The 23802-nt window shown below is 41.4% G+C and overlaps 1 long non-coding RNA gene across 1 annotated transcript in view; it reads left to right on the top strand.

Annotated features, from left to right (window-relative positions):
- Window positions 1-23802, top strand: part of LOC141279103 (uncharacterized) — a 237233-nt gene that overhangs the window by 174483 nt on the left and 38948 nt on the right. The window contains exon 2 of the long non-coding RNA XR_012332859.1: window positions 9546-9596. This is a non-coding gene — a long non-coding RNA (uncharacterized lncRNA). The remainder of the gene's footprint in view (window positions 1-9545; window positions 9597-23802) is intronic.

Genomic DNA, 23802 nt, shown 5'->3' with positions numbered 1-23802 from the left:
GGAACTGGGCTTGAGAGTGAGGGGCAAGGAAGACGACACGCGTAAATTTCTAAAGCATCACCCATATGCTCCTGTCACCTTTCCCTTCCAACACCTCCTGTAGTATGAAAGTTATTTGAATACGCAAACGAACCCTCCGCTTTTTGCAGTCCACGTAGTTTGAGTCTTGAAGTTGGAAAGCTTGCGGGGGTGGGTGTTTGGGGAGGGGGCGTTAAGCTCTCTCAATCTCTTAAATACAAGGGAAAAAAACTTTATTTCTAGGAAGGGTGGGTGATCTAATGGTACTTTTTCCTGGAATTATTCTGAGCATCCCTTAAGAGCTATTGTAATTCAGTTCCTTTTGGTCAAGGTGGAATTGACTAAGATCATGGTACTTTGGCGTGTTCTACGGGAGACGCCAGAGTTCTTTGGTGCTCTGCTCCTTGCCAGGGTGGTCTGCTGGTGGTCTGCCGTTTCCCACCTTTACAGTGCATTTGTGCTCTTGTAAGTGACAACCTGGCTGGAGGAGCCGCCTTGCTTGGTGTTTTTCAGGAGTGCACCTGTGGGTGCTGTGTTATCATGGAAATGGTAAGCCATGCAGGCAGGGTGCATGCCAGCCAGGTTGTGGTGTGTGTGTGTGTGTGTGTGTGTGTGTGTGTACACGTGCACTTGTGCATCTGGAGTTTCCTTTTGCCAGGCTATCTTTGGATGTCTCCCAGGACAGTAATGGTTTCTTGGGTAACTGGGAGGTAGTGCTCTCCAGGGAAGCCTTTTTGCATTCTGGACTGTATTACAGCTATTGGTTAAGGCTTCATGAAAGCCACTTAGGATGTTCCTAACCAAATCAAGAAGTCCTATCCAGTGGTAAGGGAAAAGCTCATATATTTGTGAGTTGAAAGCTATATAAAGTACCTGTCATGAGGCTTCACTTTGATGCACTGCTGTTTTTAACCGTGACGACATTAATACCAGCAGCCTTCTTTTTAAACGTAATATAGCCAGTTCTCTACTTTCTGTGGGTAGATGAGCCAACTGGGTAGATTGGAAGACGCCTGATGGGAGTTGGGGACTGGAAACTCTTCTGCATGCAAATTTAAGTGGAAAAGAATTATGAAGATAATTCTCATGACCCTGTAACAACATATGCAGATACAATTGTTGACTTAAAAAATGTGGGATAGTCTTGTTCATTAGCACAGACAGTTCCAGTGGCTCTGAACACCTACAAACCATTTAGGCTTCTGAAGACTTGAGAGTAACCCATGGTGAGGTCTTGGAGATACGTAGCCCACAGAAGGACTGCCTACTGCTGATAGACTTTGATAGTCCATTTTGAGGGTCTATAACAAGTGGGCTTACTTTATAACTACCTTAATATTTAAATCAATACTTGAAAAATGATCTTTACAGTGTTTCTTAGTCCTCAGCACCCCCCCCCCATTATTTTTAATAAAAGTTGTTGCTTGTTAAATAGTTGAAGGGCTAAGAAATAGAAAGACTGTGAGATGGGCAGACAATAATTCCTGATGATAAAAGCAGTATAAACACAGCCTCCACTTTTGAGGATTGACATTAATAAATTGGCAGCCAAAGGTACCTTTCTGTTCTGTGCTGAGTGTGCCTTTTGAGAAAAACAAGGTAAAGAATTAGAGAAAAATGGTACTGCTGAAATGTACTCAATGCTTCATCAGAAAGGCTATTAGGGACTTCGTCTACTTGCTGCAGATCCTGTTTCTAAAGGAATAATTCTTTCATTAATATTTGTTTTAAAAGAGTTTGTCCTTAAATAACAGACTGAATAAGCAGAATAAAAAGACAGGAGCTATAAGTGGGTGGAAGAGGAGTATCCAAACAACAACAAAATTCCAAGGCATGTAACGCATTTCAACTGTATTTCACAAACTGAAGCTGCAGTCATTTGATTCCTTCAAAGAAAAAAATCTTGCTCAGGCTGCAGTTTTGCTGTGCTGCACACCTTTATAAAGATTAGGCAGGAAAGTAATAACATCGTTGCAAAACTCTGAATAGAATGATGAAGAAGAGTTGACTGGTCCTGTTAAGAGCCCAGATGACAAATGATACAATATGTTAAGCACATGATCAAGACAAACAGATTAGAAGATTCTAAGTAGTGACAACTGTTCTACTTGGCGGAGAGAAACACAGCACCATTAACAGCACAGCTCCAGAGACCCTCTCCAGGTGAAGTACAAAGGCTGGGTTTTTGACTAACTAAAGGGTATTACAGTATCAGAAACTATTGACATAAGTGCTTTATGTTTTTAAAAGAAGACATTTTTTTCCCAGGATATAACTATGAAAGAAGCAGCTGCATTCCCTTTAACACCAGGTAGCTTCCCAAATATAACACAGGTCCTTAATTTAGCGCTGTTAACAGGATTAATATTGAAGTGATAATTAACACAAACCTGTGAAAGTAGAGGATTTTCAACTCCACTTTTAATTCTAGAAATTGTAGAGATTGTGAGTTTGAGGGGGATCAGTGTTTTGCAGATGTGAAGTCTGCGGCAGCCTTGTTCCAAGATGATAAACATCGTATTTACCCTTTACAGTTTTTCATTAGTTGGGATTATTTTGTTGATGTTTTGACTAGCATTTTCATGGATGGTTATTCATAAGAGCTAACAGTAGCTATTGATGAAAGCAAGCCAGAGAGGATTAGGTGCAGTTCCCTTCAGCTTGTATGTAGCTTCTGACTGAGGAGGAGATAGGGATCACAGTCCTTGAATCCTAGGATTACACTTTCATCCAGAGCCATGTTGTCTGGAGTGGGTCAGGTAAACAAAATATAGATACTTAGTTATTTCCATCCCTTGCAGTCCACCCATGATTGATTATGAGCATTCTCTAGCTACTAGATCAAGCAATCCATTTGAAGGGGAAAATAGAATATTAGTGAAATCCACTTACTCCATGTCTTTTGGCTGACTTTTGAAACCGATACTGGAGATGCTGTCGAATAGATTTCCACTGCCGGTCAGGGCTCAGGCTTATTGCAGGGAAGGAGGGTTCAACCCAAGATCGGTTTATAAGCTGAACAATTAAGTCATCCAGCACCTATAAGAACTACTGTATTTCAAGAGTATGTATTTGCCCTTGTGATGAAAATCACACAGTGCATTTGAAAGCTATTCATCCTCACTTTTGGCCATTAGGTAATTTTGCAATTTTTTTTCCTGTGATGTAGGAGTCTGTAGACTTTTTTGAAATTAAAAAAAAAAGAAGAGGTCTTTCTATCAGAAAAGGTTGGACATTGACCTAGATGTGAGGATGAGTGAGAATGCGGAAATATTCCCCATGTGGAATAAAGGCTGTCACTGTTGAACTTGGGTATTTTGCAGCAAGGGATGTGATGCTTGCTTTTGATTTTGCCTTTCGAGGCATATTTTAATTATGAGCCTCTTGTAATGAAATATGCTGCCGCTAAAAACAGAATCCTAAGTAACTAATGCACAAACGGTCCTTCCCTGCCTTGACTGGAGAGCAGCTCTGCTGCGTTCCACTTGTCTGCATGAGGGTTCACTGCAGATTTGTGCCCTAGTGTTACGTTAGTGAACAGCTCGTTACTTACTGAGAGAATCACAATGTTGGGAAAAGCTCTCAGCTTCATGGCAGTCAGGCACCATTGCCTTGGTCCTAGACTGTAGTTTTGGAGTAACGCAGATTTGAATTGATCTTTTTTCAGGTGGTGATTTTTAAAGCCATAGCATGTACTACACATAAATGAAAGATTTTAATTATAGTAAGACTAAGGCTTGCAGTAATCTCTGCTTGTGGAGTTGGCTCCTGGGCACTCCTCTATTGATTTCTGCCTTTTGTGCTTAACTTTAGACATATTCTGGGTGATTTGGCTACTGATACAGCCACATATTTTACTGGTCGTAAGCTATTTAAATACTTCTGTACCAGTAGGTAAACATGTGCTGGTCTAAGCCCCCTGAAGGCCCCACTACCACCTTGGTCCTATGGCCACTCCCTTGACACCTCTTAGATCATCTATTGTTAGAGCCACTGAGACAGTCACGACTTGTTTTGGCAAGAGGGCCTGGGGACCCGCCCCAGGGATGTTGCTAGAGCCTGTTCTGATTGGTTGGTGCTTGAGCCCTACCACTTGGTAAATATTTCTGGTATCATCCCTTGATATGTTTACTCATGACATGAATAAATGCAACCATTGGCATTATCAAGTAGTTGAACGTGAAATCTGTTTAAGTGTATATTTTCATTTTTATATGTCTAACATTTATATCTGTTAAAAACACTTAACTGTTATTATTTGCACATACTTCTATGACCAAAGATCCCAAAGTACCTAGACCCCTTTTAGGTATCAATTCCTATGAAGCCACTCTACCTTCCATTTAATGTGCCCCCCGGGCCTCCACCAAACATAACTAGGCATACTAACTCAGACTCTCGGTAAGGGGCAGAGCCAGATTTCTAACCCAGGTCATCTGCTACGGCTGTACATCCTTCCACCCCACAGCTGTCTCACACCACTTAATTAAAATATATGTATGTATGTGGGAGTAGTTCAACAAGGCTTTTTTCTTTTGGGGGAAAAGTAATTATTTTCTCCATCTCCATTTCTGGTCTTCAGATTTAATTTATTTTGTATCGACTTCCATTCATTTTTGTGACTGTCTTGTTAATGGGGCTTCATTTCACCAGAATTAACCCATTCCATGAGCTGGAATATCTTCCGGCCAATCGGGGAGAGGAAAGGGATGGTGACGACCTTGCAGACTCTATAAGGAGAATTCTTTGGTGCTTCCTTCTGGATCTCTTCTAGCTAAAATGAAACAGTGCTACATGGGCCCTGAAGAACACAGCTTAAGTTATGCTTCTTTTGTGAACAGAAAAAATAGTGATCCGGGTCCTACATCACATAGACTCTTGCCAGCCATTAATTTTCTATTACCCACCTTGTGCTCTCAGGCCTGTCTCCCTTAAGTCACCCATAAGACCCACCGTGATTTCCAAAGGCCCCAGATGTTGCTTTTTCCACCACCAGCTCCCAGTTATCCAGATTTTAGTCAAGACCCAGTTTTAATTATACTTCCACCGAGCTTTCTCTGATTATGCCAATTCACAAAGCCCTCTTTCTGTCCAAACAACTCAGGTGGTAAATTCTTATTTTAATGTTTGATTGAATCTATTATCTTATTAGCATCTACTTGTGCAGTTCTGATAGTAAAGGACTTGAAAGAGAAAGGGCACCACTCTCTACCGAGGGTTCTGGAACATGTTAGAGAGGAGAGAGTGATGGAGAGCAGGGTGACAATAGCCCTTTGAGGGTCTCTGGGGCAAGGCTTCACAGTATCTGGGAGGGCAACAAGAGTGACTGCTAATTATTGCTTATCTACGACATGCTGCATACCAGGCCAGGTGCATTAGAATCAGCATGTTTAAACTTCATAATAATGTTGCAAAGTGGTGTCTGTTATTTAGCCTCATTTTTCATTGCTAGGAAAGGGAGGCTGAGGGGCCTTTGGCACATGGTGTAAGGCCAGGGCAGCTGGTAAACCACAGGGCCAAGATTCGCATCCCAGTCTTTTGGTCTGCAAGACCCATTTTGCTTCTGATACGCTAGACTGCCCTAGAGCCCGATGTTTGGGTCAGCAAGTTTAATCTTAACCTCTGTGAGAATGCAAAAGTGCATACACACATACTCACACACAATCACTCACACTCACCTACTGCCAGAGCCTACACATATGATGGATGGAGACGACTGCCAGGAAGGGTACTGCTGAGTCACCTCTATGTGAAGGTAGACGTGCCCTTAGGAAATAGGAAAAGCCTGCAGTTTCATTTGGTGCAGATCCTATGCGTGAAGATTATAGTGTCTTAGAATTGTAAAGAGCTTGAAACATTCGTATGTGAAAGTGTGGGCTTCCTGAGGAAACACGGAAGATTCTGAAAATCCAGGCATGCTTAGGAAAGCCACATCATATTCCTTTTCATTAATGGTTTATCATTAAGACAGAATGGTTGTGCCAAATCTGCAAATCATTAACTTTTGAAATTAACACAAAGAGCAGGAAAAAGGGGAAAACGAGTCTTCAGATGTGAGTGTAGGTAGATTGGCAGTGAGTGGCCTTGGTCACCCTCGTGATTGGGCTGAGCCATCTGGTCAGGTGTCCTCTTCTCTCCACTTTCCCACTGCAAAGTGTAATTGGTCAAAAGGGACAACTTTGCTAAGAAGAGAAGGGTGGTTCTTCGGTGAAGCATGTATGATGAATCACATTTTTGAAGATCTGTTTCTTAAAAGGGTTTTGCTGGGTCAGCATGAGGTCTCTTCACATGAACTTCCGTGAGAATGTACAATATCCCCATTTCCAATACCAAAGTCTTTCACTAATTTCTGTAGAAATACAGTGTTGAGATATGACCAGTTTCTCTCTGCCTCTGGCACAATCGTATATAAAGAAGCTCAGAAGATTCAAACTTGCAAAGAGAGATATTTACTCACTCCAGGAATAAACTTTTTCACATTCAGAGAAGTCCAGGAATGACATAGGCTGTCTCAAGAAAATGTGGGTTCCCTATCTTTGGGGGTTTTCAAACAGAACTAGCAGCTACATGTCACCATATTCTGCATAGAGGACACGTGCATGGGATATTAATAACAGATTTATTGAGTATATACTGTCGACTGAAAAAAAATACACAACGTGAGAGTTGTGAGTTAAGTTTTATTTGGGGCAAAATGAGGACTATAGCCCAGGAGACAGTGTCTCAGATAGCTCTGAGGTACCAGCTCCAAAGAGGTAGCGGGGGAAGGTCAGTGTTATATATAATTTTACTGAAAGGGGGTACCTGCATTCAAGCACACGTTTTTTTTTTTGTTTGTTTGTTTGTTGTTTTGCGGTACGCGGGCCTCTCCCGTTGGGAGCACAGGCTCCGGACACGCAGGCTCAGCGGCCATGGCTCACGGGCCCAGCCGCTCTGCGGCATGCGGGATCCTCCTGGACCGGGGCACGAACCCGTGTCTCCTGCATCGGCAGGTGGACTCTCAACCACTGCGCCACCAGGGAAGCCCCAGTGTCAAGTTTTGACAGAGTCTTGCTGCTGGTCATGAGAAGCAGATGTCACTGTTAATGATTTTAGTGCTTTTCTAGATATGAGGAGATGCAAGAATTGGGGCTCATAAAATCTTCTCTGGAAAATTTCTAACTATCTGAAGGCCTGTTCTGCCAGTTTTTCCCAGAGCACAGAGTGCCTCATTCCTGATCTCTACCCTGAACTCCTTTCAGGGTGTGTTGAAGGTCCATGGCTACAGTGGCTAGTGACCTAATCCTTGTAGAGGCAGATGGCAAGTGACAATTTTTAGTTGGCGATAGATACTATGTGCCAGATACTGTTCTCCATATATTAATTTATGAAATCCTCTCAAAAATCTTAGAGTTGATTGTTTTATCATTATTCCCAACTTATAGATGCATAAACAGTAAGTGACTTGCTCCAGGTCAGAATCTGCACTCGGGCAGTCTGATTCTAGAGCAGCGCTTTTCGATAGAAATAGAATGCATACCACAAAAACAGTTCCCACATGCGGTCACACATTTTCTAGTAGCCACGTTAAAAAGGAAAAAAAGAAGGATCGAAGTTTACTTTAATAATGTATTTTATTAACTTAATATATTTAGAATATTAGTTCAAAATATATCAATTACAAGAAAATTATTATTATTATTATTATTTTTGCTGTACGCGGGCCTCTCACTGTCGTGGCCTCTCCCGTTGCGGAGCACAGGCTCCGGACTCCAGGCTCAGCAGCCATGGCTCACGGGCCCAGCCGCTCCGCGGCATGTGGGATCTTCCCGGACCGGGGCACGAACCCGTGTCCCCTGCATCGGCAGGCGGACTCTCAACCACTGCACCACCAGGGAAGCCCAAGAAAATTATTAATGAGGTGTTTTAGATCTTGGTTGTACCAAGCCTTTGAAATCCAGTCTGTAACTTGCACTTATAAGCACATCTCAACTAGCCGCGTTTCCAGTACTCAGTAGCCACACTTGGCTGGGGCTGCTATATGGGACATGACTAGAGCTCGTGCTATGAACAGTCCCACTCTACCGCTGTCTGTTGGCTGCCAAGTTTCCTTCCAAGGCACACACCACCGGTCTGCATATGTGAGGCCATTCAGCTCGTTATTGATTTTGCCGTTAAATGCCAGCATGAATCATCTCTTGAAAAAAACCAACTTAAAACACTTCCATGACTTCTCTCAGGAACCTGTTTACTTTTAAAACCTGTAAGGTAGGAAGATTTCTCTGTATTTCATCTGTCAAAAAGTAAATCCCATATGCCTTTCGCTCGTGACAATGGAGCATAGCCGGATTGCTTCAACTTTACAACTATTCATATGCATGATTAAGTCACCTCTCCTTTCTTGTGTCCAGGCTAAACAATCCCAGTTTCTTTTGCTGTTTCTTATTAATTTTTTTTTTGCTTTTATTGGTTTTCTGGTGTATCTGTGTAGCCTGATGCGTATGAAATGGGCATAGTCGAGGATCTCCTTATCTCTAGTAAGAATGAGAAGGGAGAAAATCACCTTTAACGAAGAAGAGTGAACTTAACCAGTTTTTCTCATTTACACTTGATGTGTGTTTCTCAGTCCTCTTTTACTACATTCTTATGATTCCTGAAGTCAAAAATGACATGCGGCCCACCAAAGTGATATTTCTGATCAAATCATAGTAATTTCGGGTAGGTTTGATGCATGGCTTGGCAGGTAGCGTTCTTCTCAGTGATCTGAAGGGCTTTTCTCAAGTTGAATTTCTGACAGTAACCGACCCTCTGGGCTGTGGCATGCTTCAATTGAAAAATCAGAATGTGACATGCCTTTCATTGCATGGCACATATAGAAACAAGTCTTGTGTATCCTCTGTTACTGCAACTTCTATTCGGCTGCACGTGAGAGTGTGAAACGTTTTAATAATTCCAAGTCTCTTTTGCGGGGGGAGCATATTTTATGGGTAGCTTAAATCTGACTCGAGTTGCTTATTAAAAGAAAAATACTAAGAACAAGGCTGCAATTGGAAAGAAAGACAAATTCTAAACTTCATAGGGAGGAATTTCCTTGTGGAGACAGACTCTAAGGATATGTCATCTAATTTTATGTGCATGAATATTAGATGTTTCATTTGGATTATAGAGCTGGTAGAATTAAAACATAATGCTTGTGGACATAATATATCCCCCGTGCAGCACATCTTTTTTTTTTTTTTAACTAAGCAGTCTTTACACAGCAAGACAAACCAGTGGAAAATGCAACATGCATTTGTTTGTGAGCTATATGAATAAACTCAGCGTATTTATTGAGCACCTGCTGTGTCCATGGCACAGAGTGGATAAAAGCAAATAGAGGAGAACAGCCTCGATTTCCAGGAATTTGAAGTGTAACCGGTGAGATGTGACACACACGTCCTTTGCCCTTGGCAAAGCCAGATTACCTTATTTATATACGTCTAGCTCTCTTACTAAGTATGAGCTGTAAAAATGCGGAGAATGCATCTTACTCATATTTTTATTTTCAGCACCTTGCCAAGAATAACTGCAACAGGTGTATGCTGGATTAAATGAAAGTGGTACGTTAATTTTCTTTATATTGTGAATTAAAGTATAGCTATAATGCCATATTTATATTGGGACCATTTCTATAAAAGTCTCGTTTTAAATAATGAAGACAAATCAAGTCTAATCCCAATTCCTTTGCTACTCCTCTAGCTGGATCTGCTCTGCTGAATCCAGTTGGTGACTTCTAACAGCTCGGCTGCACTTGAAAAAGATGGTCTTAACCTGATGGAAGTGTGAGGCCTCTTGTCTCAGCATGCCAGGGTCGTATCATGATTTAACCTCAGTCACAGACTCTTTCGGTATACGAAAAAAGATGCTATTGTGTTCTGAGGATGAACCTTGACATTCAATCATGTTACGTAATTCTTGGAAGTATGCACCCAAGAGGTTGGGTAAAAATGTGTTTACATGTGCCTGTGTAGGGTTTTCAATGACTGGTGAAGAATATAGGAATTCTGATTCTAAAGGAATCAGCTAAAAGTTAGCAAGTCTATGTAACCTACAGAGGTAGAGCCCCCTTTGACTATCCCATCAAGTGCACAGAATACGCTGCTTTGCTAGTGTGGCTATTTAATCAGTTACAGAAAAGTTGATGTAAACACGAAGACATCAGATCATCAGAAAGACATTTCTTTATCATTTTGCCTGCAAGGGCTTCAGTACACGTTGATAGATTTAAATAATTCTTCTCAACCTACCTGGTTCCTCAAGGAAAAAATATTAACCTGAAATAGACTCACAGTCATAGAAAACAAACTTATGGTTACCAAAAGGGAAAGGTCGGGGGGGGGAGGGATAAATTAGGAGTTTGGGATTAATATATATACACTACTATATATAAAATAGATAATCAAAAAGGACCTAGTCTAGAGCACAGGGAACGCTACTCAATATTCTGTAATAACCTATATGGGAAAAGAATCTGAAAAAGAATGGATATATGTATATGCGTAACTGAATCCCTTTGCTGTACACCTGAAACTAACACAACATTGTAAATCAACTAAACCCCAATATAAAATAAAAATTAAAGAAAATAAATTCAATATTTATTTAAAAAACAAAAGAAAAAAGAAAAGAAAATATTCACCAATAAGGAACATTGTGTTTCTACGGTATGCAGTGCACTTCCTTGACCCAGTGGAATGTACAGCCATACCCAAGAATTGGCCATCTGCTTAAGGTTTTCATGGAATTCACGTGGAGGTAGGAGAAAAAAAAGGAAAGTACCTCAAAGATAAAAATTGCATCCGTGGGGTTTTATAGATGAGTAGATTCAGCCTGAGAAGGAATAAATTGGGCTCCCTGTCATCCTATATGTTTTTCTTATAGTTTTTCCGACTTTGTTTCTGATTCTGGATCGTATATGCTAGTCTTTAGACTGGATATTTATATTCTCTTTAATATAAAGTCTTATTTTGCGTAGTATTTTGAAGTCTATGGCTTAAGAAACCTCTTCAAGATTCATTAAAAACAACAAAAGTAACGATTAAACTCCCCCGCAGCCTGGGAATGGGGGCAGAATGGCTTATCCCTGGTTTACTGGTCTGCATAGAACTTGATCTCATTCTCAGACTCTGTGTTTTGAAAACTTGTGATGCTCACAGTCTAAATAGAGTGAGACCCAAATCCTTATAAGCTAAGGTAAACAGTTTTGTCCTGGCATGTGTTGGGCATGATGGGGAAATGTACACAGGGACAGAATTATCCATTGATTTGGCAGCAAGGTTGGCAAGCACAGATGTTTGGTAAATGGCTACAAGATAAAAGGCATTCGGAATAGCAACGTAGTCAGTCCCAAGAACTGAAAGCTAAGAGATGCTGCAAATAGTATGAAATCATTTATGCTGTGAAGGTTTAGGAAGTGAACATAGGATGATGGAAATTTGGTAGGGTGCACATGTGACCATGCACACACACCCCTCCCCCTACCAAAGAAAACATACACATTTTTAAATGATAAAAAAAAATGATAGCAAGTCCAAGACGAGAAATGACAGGAAAAGAGGGAAGAGGAGGAAAACAATTCACCTGAAAGGGAGTTAACGCTCTTAGCTGTTGGGACTAGACATGTGTTTAGAAATACCATTCCATTGAAACCACCAAATGAGACTGTTCGAAGGGGGTAGAGGAAAAGCCTTGGGAAAGAAAGCATACTGCTGGTTCTAAAGAGTAAGCCAGTTGCAAAGGAGGGAGAAATGTGTGTAACCCAAACAGATTACGCATTCTCTCAGATTTAGAAAAACAATGAACAAGAAGAAAAACAAATGGGAGCGCTATGAAGCAGTGGTTGACATAGTGAAATTGAATGCTCTGTGTAATATAATACTATGAAAAGTTCATATGCCCAAGTCTTTCTCACTTAAAGCAAAATCTACTGTTGACTCCTTTTCCAGTGACATCCTTATACCCTGCCTTTCCTGCCAATTCTATCTTCTGAAGCTAGTAGAATTTGCTTGCTGTCTTCACCGTGCATTTACTCCTCAAATCACCCAGCCTGGATTTTGTCCCCACTGTTCCAACTGAAATAGTTCTTGTCAAAGTTACGAATGGCTTCCTAGCTGTCAAATCCAATGGACTTTTTCCGGACTCACTTTATTGTGATGATTAAAAGAAGAATCTTAGTGTATTAGAGAAGCCAAGAATGGACTGGTAACATTCCCATGGTCCTACCATTTTGATTCTCTGTTTCAAAGCTGCCAAAATAACTACTGGAGATTTAGAGAAGCAAAATGGGTAATTTTGGACTGCATGTAAACCGGAAAAGATTGAAATGTATGACACTTTGCCCAAAAGAATAGCTTCAAAATAAAGTTGAGATTGGAATATTAGCCTTTGGAAATTGAGGAAGACATGGGTAAGTAGCAGGAAATTTAATTAGGATTTATTAGTCGAAAATATAACTATCCTTTATGGAAGATACCATATTAACTCTATAGGAGTCGAGGGGAAATATTGCTTAGTACACAGACATGTTTCTCTTGCTGGGGAATTTTAAAGAAGAAGTTAAAAGGGTCAAAGTTTTAAGGAATGCATAAAGATGAACATGTGCTTAGTCACAGATGCCCTTATGAGCACCAAACTTACTGCTCCAGAGTGTAGAGAGAATGAAGGGTCTGCTTGTAGAGTACTCTGGTTGACAGCATTACCATTGAAATCATCTTTCAAAGAAAACCTCAATCCCCTATCTAACAACTGCTGGTGGGTAGGGTTTCCCCACGAAATTCTTAGATACCTGTTTGCAGACGCTAGGTTTATTCCATATTTACCTTTTCCTCTTTTTTTCTTTTTCTTTTTTTTTTTTGTTCAGAAACTGTCCCTTTAAGAAAATTCAAGAGAGAAGAGATTGAAGGGGATTAAATGTTAGGTCAGTCCTTTTAAAAGAGAAAAGGATGCACTAATGCCACTCTAGCCGTCAGGAGCAGACGTTTATTAGACACCTGCCTTGGTCCTTTACGTCAGCTCTAAGATCAGTGAGGAAATCTGAGAGCTCAGCTGTACTGCAGGGAAATTTATCTAGAGAAAAAGAAGGCATCAGCTCTTTTTTTTTTTTAACATCTTTATTGGAGTATAATTGCTTTACAATGGTGTGTTAGTTTCTGCTTTATAACAAAGTGAATCAGTTATACATATACATATATTCCCATATCTCCTCCCTCTTGCGTCTCCCTCCCTCCCACCCTCCCTATCAGCTCATTTTTAAGAAAGACTCAGGCCCTCAAGCCATCCCCGAAGTACTCTTTCAAATCCAACAAGTCAAGGAAAACTATAGTCAATGATATGCTTGTTTATCAGAGCCGGCATTATGGCACTAAGTAAAATTTATGATACATTAGAGTTCACGTTAGAGGTGTATTTTTGTGATATGTATACACATGAGTACATTGGATCTCACTGCATACTGTCTACATAATTATTATCCCATTTGGGTGACATATTATGTTAAATGGCTGCCAGTGTTTCTTGCCATTTTTGTTTGTTTTGTGACGTGATATTGGGGGGGTGTGTGTGTGTGTGTGTGTGTATACGTATGTACATAGTACATTCTTTTAAGTGCCACATCTTTGATCAAACAACTTCTATTATAATTTATGTTATAATTTATAATGTTTTTACTTTGGGAAATATAATCTGATTGATGACCCAGTTTCTCAGGAACACATTAGAGCAGAAAGAAAAGTGTCTTTGTTAGTGAGTGGCATTAATATAAATACTGTTATATTTGTAGCTTAATTTATGTTCTGACTTTTCATGTGAGTATTATAACTGCTTTAAGTTCCCAAACCTTGTATTACATTTGGATTCCCTCCGTTATGCTGAGCCCATTACTATGTGTAGAGTAGGAGCTAATTTAAGCGTTTCTTAAATGAATCATATTAGAATAAGGCGAAGAAAAGCCACTTGGAAACTTCATGGAATGTAGGTTAATCTCGCTTTGATGATTTAGAGTTCCTTTAGGAACTTGGAGTACTCCCAGAAACACTAAGAAAATCAATTACCATTGAATGGCACTATAAATTCTGTTTATTTACATTTTCTGGGGTTTTAGACATATAGGATTTTGCTATAAACAGGAATAGATACGCATGCATGAAGATTGATTCAGTCTACAGCTACCCAATGGGAGAAAGTAGACAGACTGGTTATGGATGCAGATAACCAGTCCCCTGGTTATTTGGGGGCCAGAGGGTTAGTTTTGTGGAGGGATTGACATCAGAGGTGCTGAAGAAGGTTGTGTACTGAGTGCAATGGACAGAAATGGTGGAAGAGCAAAGGAGTCTGGTCTGAATCTGGGTGAAATTTAAAGGCCCGAGTTGAAGGAGGTGTGGACTGGAGAAGGTTGCAGACTGACTGTCCGACACGGATATGTTTTTTGGCGGTGTGTGAATGTTTGGCCTTCTCTTATCTCTGCGTGCCCCTCCACCCCACCCCTGCTGAATTTATTTCCTCTCTGCAGGGTGAGGAGATTCCACTTTGCCCCAAGGCTGACCATTCCCTAGAGTCTACCTTTGACTCGCCTTTCATTTTCATTGTGTGTAGAGGACTCCCCCCTCTCCAAATTATTCCTTTCGAGTAGTGAGAATCCCCTATGAAGTCCTTCAGGTAAGGTTCTCTTTCAAACCATAAATTTTCAAATAAGTATTTAAGCACAGCTTTTAGATTCTTTATCCAAAATCTGATCTCTTTGGCCCAGTGTTTAAATCTACCAGACATTTAGTACTTTTCAAACACTTCACTGAACAAACCAGGTGGCAGTCTGTTAGGGCTCCCCAAAGTTCCTGAGCCCCGAGAAGTGTCAAACAGGTCCGTATTTCCACCTATAATTAAAGAGCTAACTAGTTAGAAGCGGGGGAGCCATCGTGAAGGTAAACATTGATGTCACTAGTGCATAAAAAGGATGTGAAGGTGCATACAGTGTATGAGTAAAATACTTCATGAAATGTGTAAGCGTAAAAAGCCGTCTTTTAAAATCACTGTGTGATTTCATGTCACCTGATTTTTAAATGTGCTTGTGTAAAAGTTAATGAGTTAAATTTTTACAAGTAGATGTTTTCAGTGTAATATATATATATATATATATATATATATATGTATATATATATACCAAAAAGTGTGTGGGTGTGTGTGTGTGTGTATTTCAAGTTGGCCCCAAACCAGTTTGCATTTTATCACTGAGAAAACGGGGCCTTGCCGTATATTTGGTCTACTTACCACTTCCTTTGGAGACTTGTCTGGGTGCCCAGCTCCGTCCTGCTAGTCCATTTTGGCCTCTTGTTGCTGAAATTCAGCCTCTGTACACCGGTGCCAGATTAAATCTCAGAGACAGAGTTTTGGGTGAACTAGAAAGAAATAGCTTTATTGCTTTGCCAGGCAAAGGGGGCCACAGCGGGCTAATGCCCTCAGAATTGTGTGTCCCACCCTGAAGGGGGCAGTGAGGAGACTTACAGTGTTCAAGGAGCAGGGCCTGATTAGCTCATGGGCCTTCTTCTGATTGGTTGGAGGTGAGGTAATTGGGAGTCAGCATCATCAACCCTCTGGTTCCAACCGGTCTGGGGTCTGCCTGCTTGTGGGCCGCATACGGTTAACTTCTTCCACCTGCTGGGGGTTTCAGTAGCTGCAAAACAGCTCAAAGGACATGGCTCAGAATATTATCTATAGCCCTTGAGGAGGAACTAAAGGTCCTTGGGTTTGTTTAATGGCTAAAGTATTATTATTTTGTCTTGCTTGACTGTTTTCCTTTCTTTCTTCATTTTCTCACTTCTCTGATTAAATTTATTCTTTGACTAAAGTTTTTCTACAGACAGGAGGCAGATGGAGGACACGGGTAGGGGTCTATTCTGGGAAAGCCTCGTAGGGTCCTGGTCGGTTACACCCTCACCACTTCCTGCCCTGGCAGGCTCCATGTACCGTCCCTGCTTCCCACTTTAGCTCTCTGGCCTCCTCCCAGCCCACACTGCTATCTGTTTTCCAGTTACTCTTCCCCAGCCTTTCTCAGTTCCCTGTACTATGCCTTGTTCCCTCTTGCCCATAGGGATAGTAGCCCTGCCCCTGGCCTCCCTTTCTCTTTCTGGTTTATGCTTTCAGAGCACCATTGCCCTTACTTTCGAAATATAGTCAGTTCTGTTATAATGCAACATATACATTAAAAAAAAAATCACCATGCTGTGCAAAATGGCACAATAAAAACCACAGGGTTTATGGGAAAATGAGGTGGGGTCACAGCAATCAAAAACCTCCCCAGTGGGCTTCCCTGGTGGAGCAGTGGTTAAGAATCCTCCTGTCAATGCAGGGGACACGGGTTTGATCCCTGGTCCGGGAAGATCCCACATGCCGCGGAGCAACTAAGCCCGTGAGCCACAACTACTGAGCCTGCGCTCTAGAGCCCTCGAGCCACAACTCCTGAAGCCCGCGTGCCACAACTCCTGAAGCTCACATGCCACAACTACTGAAGCCCGCACACCTAGAGCCCGTGCTCTGCAACAAGAGAAGCCACTGCAGTGAGAAGCCCGTGCATTGCAACGAAGAGTAGCCACCACTCGCCGCAACTAGAGAAAAGCTTGCGCGCAGCAACAAAGACCCAGCGGAGCCAAAAATAAATAAATAAAATAAATAAATAAAAACTAAAACCAAAACCAAACAAAAACCTCCCCAGTGACACCTAAAAAGAAGACCGGAAACTAATCCAAAATGGTAGGAAGCTTTTGCACATGTAAAATCATTAAGAAATGCACAATGACTTCCATAAATATGGTAATGTACCTTGAAAAAGACCTGAAGTTTACTGAGTGGAAGTGGCCTTCAGAAGGCTGCTGCTTGTGAGTTGTGAAGTGGTGGGCGGAGGGTTGTCTGAAATCCTTGGGAAAGTGCAGCTCCTGGTGAACTCAGGTCCCAGGAAGAGGTCTGTTCTTGTGTTGTTTGTGTGCTCCTACCCGGTTCTCTTCAGCTGGGTGCAGATTTTTGCATGTTCATCCAGTGTGTCTCACAGATGAAATCCCTGCATAAGCAAACACAAAAGCCCGTTCTGCTCAAATTGTTCCCTCATATGTCAATTTCACCTCTTCAAAACAAGCGTCACAGCAGAACTGAGCGTTGCTGTTGTCAGTTTACATTTGTTTGTGTGATCTTTCGCAAATGCCCATGTTGTTCCCCATTAGACTAGAGACTGGGACGCCGAGCTTTGTTTGCTTTCCCTCATTTGTGTAGCCCCATCATCCAGCACGTTCCCTGGCTAGTGGTAGGCACTTGGCAAAGGGAAGAATCTTTTTGTCTCCTTTTGTTACCGAATGAAAGTTCGTGAGCCTGATGCCCAGTGAGGCCAAACAGACCAAAATGGTCGGTGGCTCGTGCTCAGAAAGATCTGAGCTCCCTGAAGGGTTTCAGCAAGGCATTTTTAAAGGCCAGGTGAGGGACGGGTGTCCCAGGGTCTGTGATCAGCTCCTGCACAATTTTCTGATTGGTTGATGGTGAGGTAACAGGGCGGTGTCACAGGGGTTAACATTAGCAATCCTTAAGTGCCAGTAGGTTTGGGGGCTAGGTGCTCATCAAGTAGTTAATTTTTTCCATTTAGTGGTGGTTTTTAGCATCTGAAAATTTTAGGAACTATGCCTGAGATATCATTATCTGGGTACTTCCAAGAGGAGCTACAGCAGAGGATATGGGGAAGGGGCCTGTCCCAGGAAGGTCCCGTAGGGTCCTGCTCGGTTATCCTTTCCTCTCATCTTCCTTTTCTCAGGACTCTTATGCCTGCTGTATACCCTCTGAGTGAAGGGTTTATGGTTGATTGTGGCTTAGTGTGTTGTTTTTCCTAGAGAGCAAAATCTTGGAATGGTTTCTTTATTAATGTTCCACATGGTTGTTCTATCAGGCAGAATTGAGCTGGGAAAACAGCTCAAGCCAAGTTATTCAGTGGAGGGACCTTAAATGGGTACTTGTTCAAAAGCTGTTTTAGAGGGCTAAAAAATAACATGCCTGTCAATGGATGAATGGGTAAAGAAATTGTGACATACACACACATACAGTGGAATATTATTCAGCCTTAGAAGAGGATTCTGCCAACATGGATGAACCTGGAAGATACTTTGCTAAGTGAGATAAACCAGACATAGGTAGAAAAAGACCCTGCGTGATCTCCCTTATACATGGAATCTAAAAAAGTTAAATAAATAGAAGGGCAGAGTAGAATGGTGGTTACAAAGGGCAGGGACGCGGGGGAAGAGGGGGGATGTTGTTCACAGGGTATAAAGCTACAGTTTTGTTGGATAAATAAGTCTAGAGGTCTAATGTACAGCATGATGACTGTAGTTAATAACACTGTACTGAATACTGGAAATTTGCTAGGAGAGTGGATTTCAGGTGTTCTCCTCCCATGTGTATACACACACATCAGTAACTCTGAGGGGGATATGTTAATTAGCCTGACTGTAGTAATCATTGTACTCTGTGTATGTATAACAAATCATTATGCTGTGCATCTTAAATACTCACAAGTTTTGTTAAAAAAAAAAAAAAAAAAGTAAATGGGGGAATTCCCTAGCGGTCCAGTGGTTAAGATTCTGTACTTCCACTGCAGGGGGCACAGGTTTGATCCCTGGTCAGGGAACTAAGATTCTGCATGCCACGCAGCGCGGCCAAAAATAAAAATTAAAAAAAAGAGATAAGTAAACAGGACGGTGAGGCAACTCAGAGCTTAGCTGTGGCAGGAAGCTGCTGCTCAATGGAGAGCCCAGCAGAGGAGGTGGTCTTACCAGAGCCCAGGGGCAGAGCCAACCAGAAGGATATGGTACCACAAAGGAGTCACGGCCATGATGAAAATGCTGCCCTGAGTAGAGAGAGTGAGGGGCTAAAAAACACCCAGTTTCTCCTGTCCTCCCACCCCCAGTCTTCTGCCAGATCCTCCCACTGGAAGAACTTGACCAGAAGCCTGCTGGCAAGGGAGGGTGGGAATGCGGTTTGCAGGAATCAGGTCCCTGCCCCACAGAGCAGAGCAGGGCTGAGGCAAAGAGCAATGGGGCAAATGATCGACGTGGCCCACTGTTCATTGCCTTCTTTTCAACAAACAGATTGCTCAGTGGCATCAGTGCTGCCTTACGGATCCTTCTGAGAAAGCCTTCTTCGTTAATTTGGTAAGAGAAATGCATAAGAGTTAGGACTTCTGTTAGAGTTTTCTTGAGAAAACTTACTGGTTAATGGATTATTGATATCAAAAGTGTGAGGTGTGGGTCACATAGATCCAGCACACCAGAGGGGAACAATGTGTGTCATCATGAAACTTCTTCCCTAATGAGTCATAATACAAAATATTCTTTAATAATTGAAATCTCTCTCTTGACTTCAAGTCATGGTAGCATGGCAGCGCTTCTCACCTTTACCCTGTCTTTCTTATTGTCCTTGCAGTTTATAGGCAATATCGTCCTCCAGAAATTATATTTCCAGCTGAATATTAAAGTATTCTCCAGGGCAAAGCAAAAGTAATCAGAATGGAGCTTATACAAATAATGATTTTGAGCACAGTTTCTCCCTTAGACTGAGAACATTCTTTTTGTTTGGGCTGCCTTTTTATTTGGTTCATTCCTTGTATCGTTTAGAACAACAGTGCTATATATACTGCAGAAATGGCTAGGCACAGATGTTTTCTTTTTTGGTAAGATTATTAAAGGGCTCAGGCCAGTGAAAAGACTATACTAGACTTATACTGTAGGCTCCATTCTTTGTTTTTGTAAAATATACGAAAGAAATAAAAAATGTGCAAATAAGAGGCTTTTAAGGTCGTTGACTAACACCTCCTTATGAGGAGGAAGTATTATTGAAATAAAAAATGCAATTTAATTTTAATAAATGTATCTTAAATTTCAAAAAATTATTGAATTTCTATATGTTCTATAGTTCTATTTCAGAACTAACATTTTGTTCTGCATTTCAAAGGCATTATATGCAGGATTATTTTTATTGTTAGTCTACAGAATTGTCCTCGTGATGAAATATTTGTTAGCCTTTGTTGGTAGCACTGTGGAGTGCAATTTGCAAGGCAAGTTATACTGATATCCACTGGCTCTGTAATCGGAGATAAATCTTTACACTAGTTATAGTATTTTAAAGCCACATACTTGAATGCTCATTTTTCTCTTGCGTGACAATCTCTCTTTTCAGAATGCTTTTCAGTCTAGTGGCAGGACTGTGGGTTAACTTCATTACATCTGTTTTGGTTTGTTTTTTCCGTCATTCAATTTCGGGTATTGTCTCGCCTTTCTCCCCTGCATGGCACTTGTTAGGGGAGAGGTATGTGGCCCTCGGGGGTGGGGCATGGTCCAAGCTGGCATCCTCCGAGATGCGAAGCCTTTGCTGGTATTGGGCATTGTCAGGCCTTTCTCATGCTGGCCTCTGCAGCATATCCCAGCTCCTACCTCCTCTCCCTTCATTAGGTCCATCCTGCCCTCTGCACAGCATCCTCTCTCACCGGGGGAGGTCCTTCAGGCCTGCTGCCTTGCCCTGCACGTCCCACTCTTGCCCTCTTGGTGGTGAGGGTGATGTTTGCCTGTTCCCCCTGCTTCATCAGGTCACACAGAGGGCTTGCTGAGGCAGTCTGTCTCCTCTGCTTCACCCCTTTCTCATCACTGCCTGGTCTTCTGGGCCATGGCAGCATGGGAACAGTAAGATGTCAGGCTACGGGGTCACTTCCCATTTCCCAATGTCTCAGAGAAAAGCAGGAACAGACTCTGAAGGGGTCTGATTGTTTCCGTCCACCCCCTTTCTTAGAAACCCGAACTGTATCTAACTCTTTTGTTTCTCTTTCAAGGTTTCTGCTCTTTTTCAAACACATCTATAAGGCCAACTTGAAGTCTAAACATCCCAGAGCTTGAGATTTCTGTGTCCTGATTCTCTTTTGACTTTCCCTTTAGGCAGTGGAGCCATTCGGTAGAAGTCCTTGGGGTTGGAGGAAAGGCCTTAAGGTCACAGCCAAGAAATGCAATAAAGCTGGGGTGAGGGTGCTTTAGATAATACCCATTATACTTTCTTAAAGTAGGTTGCATAACTCTTGGGAGCCTGTTTCCTCACCTGTAAAAGAAGAGTTATAATACTTAGCTTGATGGTTATTAGGAAGATAAATGTGATAGCTTAGGTCGAGTGCAAGGCCCAGTGACCAGTCAAAACCTGTTAGTCCTTTCCCCTCCTCTTCCCCCTTCCTCCATCGTTTAGAGACAGAGAAAGGTTTAAGTGAAGTAGATACACAAGGATCAAATAGAATCAGAAAGCCATCTCAAGCCTATAACTCAAAGTGTTAACTCATTTAACCACGGTGAGGCAAAGCCTAGAAAAAGGCTTGTATTATTACAGAAGCAGTACACGTGTGTTGTAGAAAATTAAGCAATGCTTACAAGCAAAAATAAGAGAAAAGTCACCGTGTTCCAGCACGCAGAAATGACTAGTTTGAACACTTGAGTGTAATTTTACTTTGACTTCTCTCTTTCTCTCTGTATATATACATATTCGCATATGTTAAGTTATGAATTTTCATCTCATCTAGAACCAAGGAGTGTTCCAGTTTACCTTGTTGTTCCCCAGACGTCTTTCACTGCTGATTATCTCAATCGGCATCCGAAAGAGAACCACATATTACTTCTGTCTGTTATGTCTCTTATGGTTCTTTTAACTAAGAACAGTCCATTTTTCAATGTCACGGGCTTTTGAAGAACCTGCCCAGTTCCAGTTGTCCTGGGAAATGTCTTACCTTACGGGTTTGCCTGATTGCTTCTTAAGGTGTTGTTTAGCTTGTTCTTCTGTTTCTGTGAACTGGACGTTTTGTCTGAAGTGTGTATTTGTTTAACTTTGCTTCATTGGTGACGCTTCAGATTGCATTATATCAGAAGAAATCATCTTAGTGATACTATAGTTAATGGCAAGATTAGCGTGATGACTCTCGGATCCTTCCATTTCGCAGTTATATGTTTCCCCCTCTGTCTAGCAAGTAATGTGTATTTGGTTATTTTGGTATTATTTAAGTGTCTAATTCCTCATCAACCATTCAGCTAATAGTTTCAGCACCAGTTGTAATGAGCGAAGATGTTGTAAATCGAAAGAAATGGCTCGGTATGCTATAGGGATGGAGATCGGTATGGCAGATCTTAAAAAAACGTAGCTACATCAGCTTTTCCCTGTTCAGGTTAGGAAGGAGGCCAGATCTTAGTAGTCTTTGGGTGAGACATAGCTTGGTGGCCAAGACACACAGGATTGCTAGGAATATCAAGAATTACGCCTACAATTTGGAAGAGAGCATAGGGTGACTTTAACAACGGTTGATTTTGAGTTTATGCCTGGGATCAGTGTAAGAAGAGGGTGAAAGTTGAGAAAGTGATGAAATCCATAATCTAATGTTATTTAAAAAATTTAAGGCACCTAAAAAATGAAATCTAAGAAGCTTCTAAAATTGAAGTTGGATGAGTTTTCTTTCAGGAAAGTCTTAAGTTGGAATACTTTTCCCTTTATATCTGTAGAGTATCCTTTTGATTAAGTATGCGAATTCTATGAACTCTGACAATTTCTTCATAAGCCCTCTCTTTTCAGCTCTCCAAATGTAAATTATTCTCTTCTGTTTGCCGGGAGTAGGTTACCCTGTGCTCTGGCATACTGACTACTTCTAAGGCAGCTGGGAGGATTAGATGGAATTGGATTCTTAAAGAGTTTCAAGAGTTAGTTTTTAGGAACAGGCTGCTTTGTAAAAGGTGCCTAGAGTGTAAGTTTAGAAAAGGCACTTGGCCGGTCTGTTTGTCCCCTTGTATGGTAAGATCAAAGTCTCTCGGAGAGTTAGAGTGGTATCTGAAGTTTTACTTGGGAAATTTAAAGATTGGTGGTTTTAAGAGGTGTGGTACATTATATGATTGGATTATTACCTTACTATTGATTGTATCATCAGAAGCATATCGCTGTCCCCTGTTTAGTTGCCTCCTGTCCATAGTTTGGCCAGGTGGTATGCTTTGACCAATGAAATGTGGCAATAAGTTATGAGTGCTGTTTCCAAGCAGACGTTGTAGAAACCACTGTGCAGTCTCTCCAACGTCCTTTTCTCCCTCTGCCCTGGGACTGGCATGTCCCAGATAGCAGCTGCTCTTCCAAGCTGGCTTTTAGATCTGTGATGAATATGTAGTGTATTCGAGAAATGAACCGTGTTTGCAGTTGGAAGCCACTAAAATTTTGGTCTGTTTGTTACTGCAGCATAACTTAGACTCAGCTGACTGCCACAAAGAATGAGATGCATGAATATAATACAGGATTGTGCTGATACCATCTGGAGGGTATGGATGAGAATTTTAAAGATGGTGAACTGCTTTGTATAGTTGACTTGAAGGTATCTGGATTTTCTTTTTTTTTTTCAGCTCTATGATTCAATGAAGTGAGTTGCCAAACCAGAATGGGGTTAAGGTGCCCACTGGGAGACACCTTAAGATGTTAGAGTCATGCCTAACTCCACAAACCTCAACTGACTGTAAGAATGAGAAAGAATCTTTGATTGGAACATTGTTCTATTCTGTGGTTAGCACTAGTGATCTGTTGGAACAATTCACTGAAAGTGAGCTGGGACTTTTTAATTATTTTTCTTTCAGATATGCTGTTTGAGATAGTTATTTGAATTACATTGTCACATTGTGAAATAATAAAATCTGTTGCTTTTAGAGTCACACAAATTAATTTTCAACTGAAGTATAAATGTCAGCTGATGTATGT

This window comes from Tursiops truncatus, chromosome 7 (assembly GCF_011762595.2).
Source record: "Tursiops truncatus isolate mTurTru1 chromosome 7, mTurTru1.mat.Y, whole genome shotgun sequence".
Classification (NCBI taxonomy): domain Eukaryota; kingdom Metazoa; phylum Chordata; class Mammalia; order Artiodactyla; family Delphinidae; genus Tursiops; species Tursiops truncatus.
Note: the sequence above shows the minus strand (reverse complement) of the source record. Positions and strands in the feature narration are given on the sequence as shown.